The sequence below is a fragment of the Drosophila nasuta genome, chromosome 3 (assembly GCF_023558535.2).
Source record: "Drosophila nasuta strain 15112-1781.00 chromosome 3, ASM2355853v1, whole genome shotgun sequence".
In the NCBI taxonomy this organism is placed as follows: Eukaryota; Metazoa; Arthropoda; class Insecta; order Diptera; family Drosophilidae; genus Drosophila; species Drosophila nasuta.
Window position 1 is genome coordinate 41,408,749 of NC_083457.1, and position 12,485 is coordinate 41,421,233.

General features: G+C 36.3%; 1 protein-coding gene across 1 annotated transcript in view; it reads left to right on the top strand.

Moving 5' to 3' along the window:
• Positions 1 to 8,113: 8,113 nt before the first annotated feature.
• LOC132792438 (EGFR adapter protein) overlaps positions 8,114 to 12,485 on the top strand; it is a 28,466-nt gene continuing 24,094 nt past the window's right edge. Inside the window, exon 1 of the mRNA XM_060801816.1 lies at positions 8,114 to 8,598. The gene's annotated coding sequence lies outside the window, so the exon portion shown is untranslated. The remainder of the gene's footprint in view (positions 8,599 to 12,485) is intronic.

Here is a 12,485-nt window from a genome sequence, read left to right on the forward strand (position 1 = left end):
ACACATAACGCACGCATAGACACAAAGTAAACACAAATACAAACACACAGAGAACATACACACACACATATATAGGGAGCATCGAGAAGCATTTTTAATTTGCGTATTTTAGTCACGTTCAGGTAAATCTCAATTGAATCGCATGTGACACCGGATGTGAAAATTGTGCACATTTTCCAAGCATTTAACAACAACGCAGCGAGAAAGTGACAGAGAAGAACGAAAGAGAAAGAGAGAGAGAGAGCAACATATAACATGCAGTATTTGGTTTGTAGTTGTTGTTGTTGTTGCTGTTGTCATCGACGCGATGTTAGGTTGTAATTGTTGGTGCTGCTGCTGCTGCTGATGCTGGAAAGCAAAGCACGAGACACAAACAAAGATCGCATCACTAAACATGCTGCAAATGTTCAGGCAGCCAAAGGAAAACACGTAGTCGCATGTATCTCATACATGGCCAGGCACAGTCCGACATGGAGGATGAATGGCTGCGACACGGCAACAACATCTACAACTACAATAACAACTACGAATCCGTTTCCAAGTCCAACTCCAACTGTGATTCCTTCCTCTCTCTCTCTCTCTTCTCTACAAAAACGGTGTAAACAAAGCGTTTAGAGAGTGTGTAACATTTCTACACCTTCCCTTCACTTGCCACCTTTTGCCACTTTGCCACTGATGACGGCTACTTTGTGCCAAGCATCGAGCTGTAAGAGAACTGTTATACCTGTTACTATTTTTTTTCTCTCTCCAGTTACCTTCATAAAAGGTCGGTGCGAAATTGTGAGCAATGCTTTCCTTTTAGCTCTGCAGTTGTTTGGTTGTTGACCCAAGCCAGAGAGGTGGCAAATACCAGCAATAGCACAACAAGGATGTTAACGTTTGATGTCGAATGCGTTGCCAACATATTGACACAGCACATTAACGCCAGCAGCAGCATTCAAATTGCCTTTAAGTGCGACCAGCAACAGCAGCAGCAGCAACATGCAATTTATATTTATTTTGCAGCGTTGTTTTTAAGCCGAAAAACTCATACATCAAATTGCCGCAGCCTGTTCCACACGTAATTACATTTTTATTTATTGAATTTTGTCGAGCAACCCAAAACCAACAACAGCAACATACAGCCAAACTACAACAGCAACTTACAATTTTTGTCGGTTCGCTGGAAATTGTTTAGCGACAAATTGTCACAGACGCTGACGTGCTCCGGCTCATGTTGTCGTCGCTCTCGTTGGGAGTAAACGAATCGCCGGCTCACTGACTGACTGACTGACTAACTGCCTGACTGACTGACTGACTGGTTGACATGATGCGTTGCTGCTGCTGTTGCTGCTGCCACGAAATATTCCACAAAGTCAACAGAATGAGGTCAACCATGAAAATTGCACCAGCAACAGCCAACAGTAACAGCAGCAATTTCTCATTTTGAGTTTAGCAGCCAAACAAAATCCCCCAAAAACAAAGACAACATCAACTACAGCAGCAGCAGTAACAACAACAGCAACAGCAACTACAGCCAAAGGAAGGTAACCCAAAAAAAAAAAAAAAACAAGTAAGAAAGCTACAGTCGAGTGTGCTCGACTGTGAGATACCCGTTACCCATTTTTAATAAAAGCAAAGGCGGTATTATTCTTAAAATATATCAAATCAATATTCTAAAATACTAAAATATACCAAAGATTATATTTAGTATATCGATATGCTATTACATTTCAAATATACCAAATATATATATAAATATGCAAGATTGTCATTTATATATATGTACGTATATATGGTATATCAATATTATATAACATTTCAAGCATAGCAAAGAAATAAAATATACTAGATTGTCATATATATTTCGCATATCTGTATACTGTTACATTTCGAATATACCAAACAATATAAAATATACCAGATAATCATATAGTATTACATTTCAAATATACCAAACGGTTAAAAATGTACCAGATTGTCAACCAAAGCAATTAAGATCCGACTGTACCAAATATTTTTTTCTATATAAAATTATTTCTTAAATAATATTAACAACAGTGTTTCATATGGACAAAATGAAAAGCAGATATATGTATATAATGCATTCCTTCTTCATGTAAAAGTCATTTGCTCTTGGCACAAAGTTATAATACCCTTCTAACCTATGGGTAGCGGGTATGACAAGGAAGAATTTCGCGATGCGGTTCACTTTGCAACAACAGTTGTTGTTGCTTGTTCCTGCGGTCGATCGGTTATTGCTGTGACTGTTTATGTTCCTGTTGTTGTTGCTGCTCTTTTCGTTGATGTTTCTGTTTGCTGTTGTTGTTGTTGATGTTGCTTTTGTTGCTGCTGCTGCTCTTGTTGTTGCTGCTGATACTGCTGCTCTTGTTGTTGCTGCTGCTGTTGCTGCTGGTGTCATGTCGTTCATCAGCGTAACAATTTTTATTATCCAGCGACCGCAACATTGTTGCCGATACAATTTTAATTCACATTGTCTTTATTTTTGTTTTTTCATACGACTTTCGGACAGCAACGAAATTGGTGTCAAAAAACCAAACCAAACTAATTGATTTAGTTGTCAATAAAAAATGTCAAGCTACAATAAAAACAAAATTATGAAATACATAATTTAAATTCCTTAAAATACAAAATATTTGCAGCGCATTCAAGTGTCTGTGCAACTCGAAAGTTCGGCAACAAATTGTTGCCGGTTTGCCTTTGGACAGCTCTTCCGGCAAATTGATTTATAGCGTTCGAACATGCTGCCGACTCCCCAAAAAAAAATAAAGAAACGAAAAAACATAAGAAACGATAACAGATTTCTTGAGCACGTCCCCAATTATAATATGCAACTAATTGCCTGCGCAAATGTTGCATGAAAGCGTTGCAAATGCATAATAACATGCACCAGGCAAATGTTGTGCTAAATTGACAACATTAGCGACAGCGACAGTAACCAACCAAAATATGCTCGACACTTGACAGTGTCGAGTTGCTGAGTGTCGGCTGAGTGGCAACATTAAGTGTAACAACCATGCACAGTTTTCTATGGGCTGCATTTATCATGGACTGTTGCAATGTCTGCCGGCTACTGTTTTGCAGACTGCACGCTTTTGACCTGCGCCGGCGCGCGTGCCACAGCAGCAACATCAACAGTAACAGCAACAACGGCAACGACAACAACAACGATGACGACGACAACAGACAATGGCAACACGAATTGTGGCCAAGTTGAACTTGTTGCTTGATCTTTGATCTTATCGCGGCCGCCAGGCAAAAGTGTTAACTGAAAATGTTGCTGCCCATCTCTCACTTTTTTCCCCAAAAGTTTCTTCCCCTGTGTCTCGCATTGATTAATTGAAATTTCACTTTTTGTGTGCGCTGCAGCAATCTTCATTTATTTTGTGGCACTTTAATTTATGTCTTCCCTCCACCAAAAAAACCAAAAAAATGTAAAGCGCACGCCCCAAACATGTTGCAAGTGCCACTTAGGGGCGCATTTGTTGTCGCTTTTAAAGCGTATGCGGTGCACGCCCCTTGAGCACATTTCGTGCCCCATTTCGCACCGAGCAATTAGGCCAATATCATCAAATGAGTTGCACCCGCAGCTGTCATCCAGCAGCAGTTTAATCATCATCTTTTGCTTGTGGCCAAGGAAAAGCCAATTACACATGCAAATTGCCAAAAACACATCACATGTTAGACCAAATGAAGAAAATACCTAAAACAAATCACATTCTCAGTTGCATCTGTTGATGATTTCCTGAGGCTGATGCCAGCAAAATTTCAAGAGTCGAGAGTTGAGAGAGTTCATTAGCAGAGCTCAGACAGCCAAGAGCCACAGTGCGGCATCATTAATTTTGTGCCATTATCTGCAGACTGATGGATAAGCATCAAAAGCACAAACAAAAGGGGGAGAAGCGTATTTAAAATAAATACGAACGAATTCTATTTCAACAACAGGTCAACAAAGTGTTGAAGTTGCTGCCAGCTCCAAAGATAAATCAACAAAATTATCGGTAATATTTTATTTGAATTGTTTAATGTACACAATTAAATCGTTTTTGTCTTTTTATGCACATAATTGTTTAAAATTTCTTTAATAAATATATCTAATTAAAATTGAAGAAATATTTAAATTGTTTTTTAGGAATGGGAAATTGAATAGTATATTTCTTTAAAAGCACAATTAAATATACAAGAGTATAAATATTTGTTTAAAGTATGAAAAAAGTGGATACTTTAAAAAGTGGTAGGCTTTGCTTTCCTTCACTTCAAATTACGCAGAAAATAATAAAATTTGCTAATAACAAAATGATAAATAAGAAAGTATTATTCAATAAACGTAATGACTCATTTCTTCATATACAAAATATAAAATATTGAATTTTTGAAGAACTTAGTATCATTATTTAGAACTATAAATAAAGAAAAGACACCACAATACCATACAATATTCTCAAAACTTGTTAAGTAAATAAAACTTCTCTTTATTAACTTAAAAATAGACTGATAAATCTCTGCATTAATATGCTTTTGTCATGTTAAGGAATTTGCAGTAAAAACATTCCTTTTAGATTTTCCTAGGGATTTAGTATCAAAAATGAATGATTTTAAAAATGGCATCAAAAATTAATAAATTAAAATAATTATTACAAATTTTTGTTTGCGAAAATAAGTTAACATCGACGGCATATAATATTTCTTCTAACTTTTTAATTAATTAACAATAATAATCACACTCGGATTTAGAAATTGTGTTTGGCTAGCACTTAACTTTTTAAATAAACAGTGAAACTAATATAAATAAGCCTCTCTAACTTAATTCGTTTGGAAGCTGGAATTAGCAATGAAACCAACTTAAAGTTAAGACATGATTTTAGCTGACTCCACAAAATTGCAGTTGACAAGCGACATAAATATGTTGTGCCAACTTAATCTCTTCGAAATAGCCAGGCAAAAGCAAACTAACTGCAAGAATAACTGCAAGTTTTAACTCGATGCAAGTTAACTTCTAATGCTCAGCTGTCATTCGAGAGTTTATAAACAGGACTCAAAACAATTTAGCTTAACAACAGCAACAATAACAGCAGCAACAACAACAAAAGACATTCAGAGATAATCTTGCACAGTCTTTCGCCATCTACTACAATCTGCAACTGTGTTTCTAGTTTTCTTTTTTTTATTTTTGCTTTGCTGTGCTTTGACAGCTGAGCAACATTTGGCCCCCAATGGCAACATTCCAGTAAAATGCATTGCAACGCGATGTTGCCATGTCGCCCTGCTGCTGCTGGCGTCGACGCGGCGACAAAAAACACGCTGCCAACTGATGCGGCGCACAGCAGTGAACTGCACGTGGATTGTCAGCAATAAGAGCAGCCAGTAACAGCAGCCAAAGCAGCGGCACTGTGCAACTGTGTGGCAGCTAGAGCAACGTGTGGCACGCAAAACCGCGTGGCAATAGCGACGGGCAGCAACAGCGACTTTGCTTCGTTTGCTGAGCAAGTTCGGCTTCTGTGTCTGCACTTCGTGTTGCTTAGAGTAAAAGTGCTTGAGTTGAAGATGTTGCTGCTGCTGCTGTCGATAATGTTGCTGCTGGGAAATAACGAACAATTGCCCATGTGTTGGCAAGCAGCAAAAGATTTCAAATATTGCATTGTGTTTGAGCTTGCTTTCTTTTTTTGAAATTCTATGTGTGTGTTAACTTGGGACGCCAGAACTCAGACGACGTTGCTTATCAGTCAACGCTTTAGCGTCTTGTCATAAATTATGAGGCATGGTTGCAGCTGCCTTTTGTGTGCAACACCCACACACACACATATTCGAAAACTCTTCAACTTCAAACTCTTAAAAAACTCACAAATTCACATTCACACTCACGCGTGGTCGCCTCGATAACTCATCCCTCATCCAAGTCACGCCGTCTGCGGTCTCTGCGCCACCGACATGTTACGCTTGCCTAACAGCGGGGGGAGGCGTGCAAAGCAAAAGGAAACTAAAACTAAGTAAAACCGCCTTGCATTTCCTGCCTCCCCCTACCAGCTTCAACTCCCCATCTCACCCACCAACCGCATTGCAAATCATTTTGAAATGCAGCCACGCACGCAAAAAATGAGCTCGTTTGAAATCCAAACATTTTAGCTGCCTTCTTTGCTACAACACACAGCTCCAATCTTTCGCTCTCTCCCTCTTCCAGCCTCCTGCTATTTATTCATTGGTGCGTGTTGCCAAATGCCAAACATTTTTAGATGCGACTGCGAACGATGCTTGTAAATACTTTGGAGTTGTGCAAAAGTGGAAAAAGATTTGCTGTCGCAGCTGTTTTAGCTGCCGTCGCTGTTGCTGCTTTTTGCTATTGCTATTTGGTATTTACGAGAGAATTTGCTGTGCTGCGTCTTTGACTTGATTTCAAAATCCACAGACTCTCTGGCTGGCATTGGGGGGCACTTTGGGCGGTCGTAAACACAAAGTTGCAAACATATTTAATGCATTTTTAATTAATTTTTGGCGCGCAAGTGGAAATCCATTGAATTGAATGCAACAAACCACCTGAAGCCAAGCAAACATTATTGACATCCTTTTCATCATCTTAGGTCATCGTAAAAACTCCTCAAGTCACAACTTTAATTACCCTGAAACACTCGGTGCATAAAGTCATCAATTAATTAAGCAGCAAATAAACGTTCAGCAAAGCAACAGCAATTATCAATTAAATGCACTTTACCTTAGACCATGAAGTGCCACTAAAAATTTATGAAACTCTCTCCTAACGTTCGTTGGCTATCATAAAACGACTTGTTATCATTAGAGATAAGGTGAGCTCTCCTCCAAATGGCATCGTAGTAGACATAGCGTGGGTTGCCTGCTGTCAGTGTGTATGTGGATGCTGGAAGCTCAAACTTGTAGTCGTGCCCCTCTATAGGATCCTCACACAAACACGCTTACATAAACATAAACACATACACACAAACACACACACACATACTATACACAGAGTTTGACAAGCAAGCAGCGTGAGTGAGGCTTCACTTAGGTTCCACAAACAATATCCATGTGAATGGAAGGAAACTGGTTGTTGACAAGACAGTGGAGCAACGTCATGAGATAATGGCCTTAAAAAACACAGCAGCGATAGCATAAGTAAATAAACAAGCAAAATATGCTGACTTCGACTTGTGCATTCGGCAACATAAAAGAGAATAAACACTTATGAAGTATTCAGTATTCATAGTCGATTTCAATTAAAATTTATATATTACTTTTAAAATAAATGTTTTTAAAAACTTGGATATTCTTTTATATTCATTCATATTTGATGACTATAGATCGTGAGTTCCTAAATAGAAATTTAATTTTTATTGAAGTTTAGTATTTTATATAAAAATAAATGTTTTTGGATAACTTAGATATTTTCTAAAGAACAGAATTCTATATTCTAGTACTAGAGAGAAAAGGCCCAACATATTTATAACTTTTTTAAAATATGTAGATAGTATAAATAAAAATGTTAAAGTTTAAGTTCCAAATTCCATGCATACAAAAAACCAAAAATTGTTGATTAAAATCTTTATTCACACAGAAACAGTTTTTATCACCAAAAAAAAGTTATGATCAATCATTTTATGCAATTCATTCATAAGAAAGAAATTACACTTTTATTGAAATTTAGTATTAGAATCAATATATATTTTTAAATAAAGATGTAGTATCATAAATCAATAATCTGGTAAAATAAAAAAAAATTCCTCAATACAAAACTTAAATTATTAAAAAAAAAAGAAGTATAAAAAAAGTACCATTAAATTGAAAAAGGTTACACATTTCTTATAACATATCTGTCACAAAAAATAAATAAACCACATATTTATTTTATTCAGTTTAATAATCAATAAGATGTAAAAAGTCAAATGTTGATATACTATCAATAATTTTTTCAACACATTCAAATATCTCAAACATTAAAACCCATAAATAACACTCTTAGCCCACTGTGCGGCGTCGACGTCAGCTGCTGACTGTGTCTGCTGGCTTTTGAGCGGCTGCTGGCTGTGTGACTGCCTGGCTGGCTGACTGCCTGGCTGCTGCCTGGCCTATTGAAATTTATGTGGCCGTTTTTAGTCGTTTACGCTTAGCCAGCGGAAGCGAACGTCGCTGCACGGAATCGGAGTCGGAATTCGAATCAAAAACGTGGAACCAAGTGAATAAATCGTCGGTGTCGTCAATAAAAAAAAAAAAAAAAGTTGCTCCTCCGTTGTCTTTGTTTTGTCTGCATTGCTGAGCTGCCTCTTGAGGAGACTTATAGGTGCAGCTGCGACCAAGTCCATTTCGTAATACATTTGAATAGTCGTTGTCGTTTTGTGTGTAAATCATTTAAAAAGTTTTCCCCACCAGTGCGTCAAGTGTTCCAAAAGTGCAAATAAAATATTTACAAAATATGTTTTAAATGGAATTTCTAAAAGCTCGCAAAGCTAAGAGCAAAACATAAACGTTTGATTAATTAACATTTGGAGCCAATTCACCACAACGATTTGAGGGAAACCTGTTGCTGTTTGCTGTTGACGATTGCCAAAGCGGATATAGTTGAAAGACATAAAACTAAATTCTTCATAGTATAAGGTTGGTATAATTAAACTATTTGGTGTAATTATTCAAACACGATCATCTAATCGCGTGTGTGCAGAGCTAACAAGCCATTTAAATTAATCAACTTGACATACACAACTTATGCAAATTACTTATATAGTTATTGAGGAAGTCAAAGAAAGAAAAAAAAGCTGAGAGAGAGAGAACTGAACTCTTAGCTGTTACAGTTTATTGTGCTCTGGCCAGAATGCAAAAGAAGCAAACAAGTTTTATGTCCAGTGAGTATGTGTGTTGTGGCTTCGCAAGCGTGAGAAAATTCACAGCGCATTAATTAGCAAAAAAGTAATCATTTTAAGGTAATCGACAATGCGGGTAGATGCTCCCCCTCCTCCTACAATCGCAATCCTCTCGAGTCCCCAGACAAACTTGGCTTGCTTCGACTAGCTCCTTCGCATGTGAGCTTCATTTGGCCTGTGATTGGAATTGCAGAGAATAAACTAAAAAAAAATCAAAGAAAACTAATTGCTTGGAAATTAAAAACGTGTCAGCTGACACGCTAGCCTGCCACTTGTAGCTCTCTCAGCTAGCTGCAGCTGCAATTGATTGCAACTGCAACAACAACAAATGCGACAACAACAACTATTGCCGATGGCAGCAAATTTAGGAATGCAACTTGAATTCACACAGAGCAGCAGCAGCTTATTATCTACTTATTGCACAAGAGACAACGCAAGTCAAGTCTCAGCTGCAACAAATTCAGTTTAAAAACATTTTAAATGCCCCAAAAGAGGCGCATAAATTACACAAAAGCAAACACAGCATGCGCTGCGATTCGTGCAGACTCATTAAGGTTTTTTAATTTACAAGTTTAGCTGGAGATTTAAGCACTGCGATTTATATGCGTCGCAAGGCAATAATCAATGGCTACAACAAGCGGCAATCACGCAGTGTGTGTGTGCTGCATGTACCAAGTGTCCACCTACGCAGAGTGTCCGAGAAACAAAAGCCAAGACAAGAGACAAGCGTCTCTTCAGTTGGTATAAAAAAAAACAAAAACATGACAACAACGATTTGTGAAAATAAAAACAAGTAAGAAATCTACAGTCGAGTGTGCTGGACTGTGAGATACCCGCTAACTTTCTTTATTAAAACACATTCTAAAAATATACCGAAAATATACTGCAATAAATCTGAAAAATACCGAACGTCACATTTGGTACATAGATATTGTAATACATTCAAAATTAAGCATAGAGTACAAAATCTGGTAAAGATTCTTAGCCAAATCAACTTCGATACTGTAAAAATACTAAAATATACCGAAGGCTATACTTGGTAGATCGATATTGTGCTACATTCCAAAATATACCATAGAGTTAAGAAAAATATTCCAGATTGTCACCCAAATTAGCTAATATGCTGGCAAAACTCTAAAATATACCATAATTCAAAAAATATACCATAGAGTACAAAACATATCAGATTTTCAGTCAAATAAAAAAAAAACCCAATTGCAGTTGGCGTTTTTTCCATACAAAAGTATTTTCTAAATAACTTCTACAGACTGACAGACGGACACGGCCAAATCATATCAGTTGTTGACGCTGATCAGGATTCATGAATAATATAATGCTATTTTATCTCATGGATAGCGGGTATAAAAAGAGGTAAGAACAACGGTTCAAAGAGGGGAACATTATTCAACATCAATTGTGTAGCCTTAATTAAGGGTTTTATGGGTTTATGATTGACTGGGCCAACTGATTGCCGACCTTAGACAACAACAGGCAAACACCTTTGGCAACTCGTAGCTCACACACCTGCAGAACAGTCGCCAATTATACAGAGTGAGGAGGCTGAGAGTTGACTTGACTTGACGCACGTGCATGTGATTTGAAAGAACCAAAAACCGTTCTAATTTCTCAACTGTCAGTGGCAAGAGGCAATTCTCAAGCCTTGTTGCCAAAGCCCGCACCCCAACTCGTTAGCTCTGGCAACAGCTACAGCAGCAGCAACAGCTTCAACTATAGCAACAGCAACAGTAACAGCTACAGCAGCAGCAACAGCTTCAGCTCTTGCAATTATGTAGCGCGTTTACAAAAGAAGGTCGTCATCGTTGTTGTTGCTGGCTCATGTCTTCATTTTGGGCTTTTTACACACACACACACACACACACAGAGAGGGAACGGCAACAACTACACATGTTGCTGTTGTGCAGCCACAGCAACCGGCAGCAACCAGCAACAGCAACATCAGCAGCAGGAGCAGCGCTTTTTTGTTTGTTTGTGTTGCCAACACTTTTGGCCTTTGGCGTTGGCTCTAACCCCACTGAGACTGCGTCCGCTCTCGCCCTTGTTGCCTTTATTAAGCGACGACCGTACCAAAAGCCACTTGCTTCAACAACAACAGCAGCAACAACAGTAACGACAACGACAACAAAGCGTGGCCTGCAATCGCAGCACTCTTTTTTTTAATAGTTTTTTAGCTGCAAACAAGTTTTTAGTCCGGCTGCTGGCACTTTGGGCCCCTCCGGTGTTGACGTCGCCGCTGGTTGCCGATTTTTTCTCTAATTTGCACCGCTTTAATTTTGCCTTTTTATTTGCAACACTTGTCGTTTAAATGCAGCAGCCGAGCCAAAGTGTTGCCAATAAATTAAATGCAATGCAAGCAATGAAAAAACACCAAGAACGAATCAAATTTACCACTAAGCCGCAGCTAAACATACACTTAAAACAAGTTAAAAAGTTTGAGGTGGAATAATAGATTGAGTTTTTCAATCATAACAAATAAATATTAATTTTCTAAGTAAACAATATTTCTGATTGACATGAAATATAAATTATAAAATATTTTAAAATGTAACTTTATAAATTATAAAATATTTTAAAATGTAACTTTATAGAATTAAAAAATATAGAATAAATTAATAGTTTCATTTCATCATCATCATTTTAAAATTTGTGAACTAATCAAAAATTTAAAATTTATAGAGTTTTGAAATAAAACTAAATAAATAATATATTTTACTATTTTCGAAATATTAAAATTTTAAAAAATTTAATTAACAAAATTTTGAAATATAAAATCATTTGAAATAAATAATTAATTCAAATTTTTTTAATTTGAGAAATACTCTACATTTTTATATTTATATAATTTGGATTCAAGTTAACTAATAAAATAAATAATTTTTTAAATATCTAAATAAATATTTTAATACTTATAAAACTTACAGATTATCGATCTTTAAAATATTTAAATTTTCTCTAAAATAAAAATGGGCTCAATTAGAGTAAAAAATAAAATTTATGGCTCTTTGACAAATATTTGTAAATTTAAAAGTCATCAAATAATAAAAAAAAAGGTTATTTCATTTAATATTTCCAATTATAACAAACCATTAAAGTGCTCAAAGAAAATGATTGTTTCAATATTTAGAAAATATTCCAATTACACATTTTTAGAATTTCGATTCACATAAAGTTTTAAGTGGATTTATAATATTTCAAATTCTTTTTTTTATTTCATTAGTTCAATGTAAATTTATTTTATGAGTTATAAAGGCAGTTCTAATAAAATAAAAAAATTAAAGAATTATTTAATTCCATTTAATAGCTTTATCTAGTATCTTGTATTAGCTTTCCACTCAATTTTAATCATGTTCCTTTATTAGTTTTCCGATTAAAAAACATTTCTTTTTAATCCTTTTCAAGTTGATCAATAAAATAAATACTCGCAGCAAATCGCTTTCCCCATCAATTTAATTAACTATGATTAAAGTAATATTTTATATGGATTTAATTGAAGAATCTTGGCGAACTAGATTGAACTTGGGGCCGTTTCAACGTCGTAAAGAACTTATTAAACTTGCTGCAAGGGTATGGCAAAAACCAACTAAACTTGCAACCATGAAAATTATC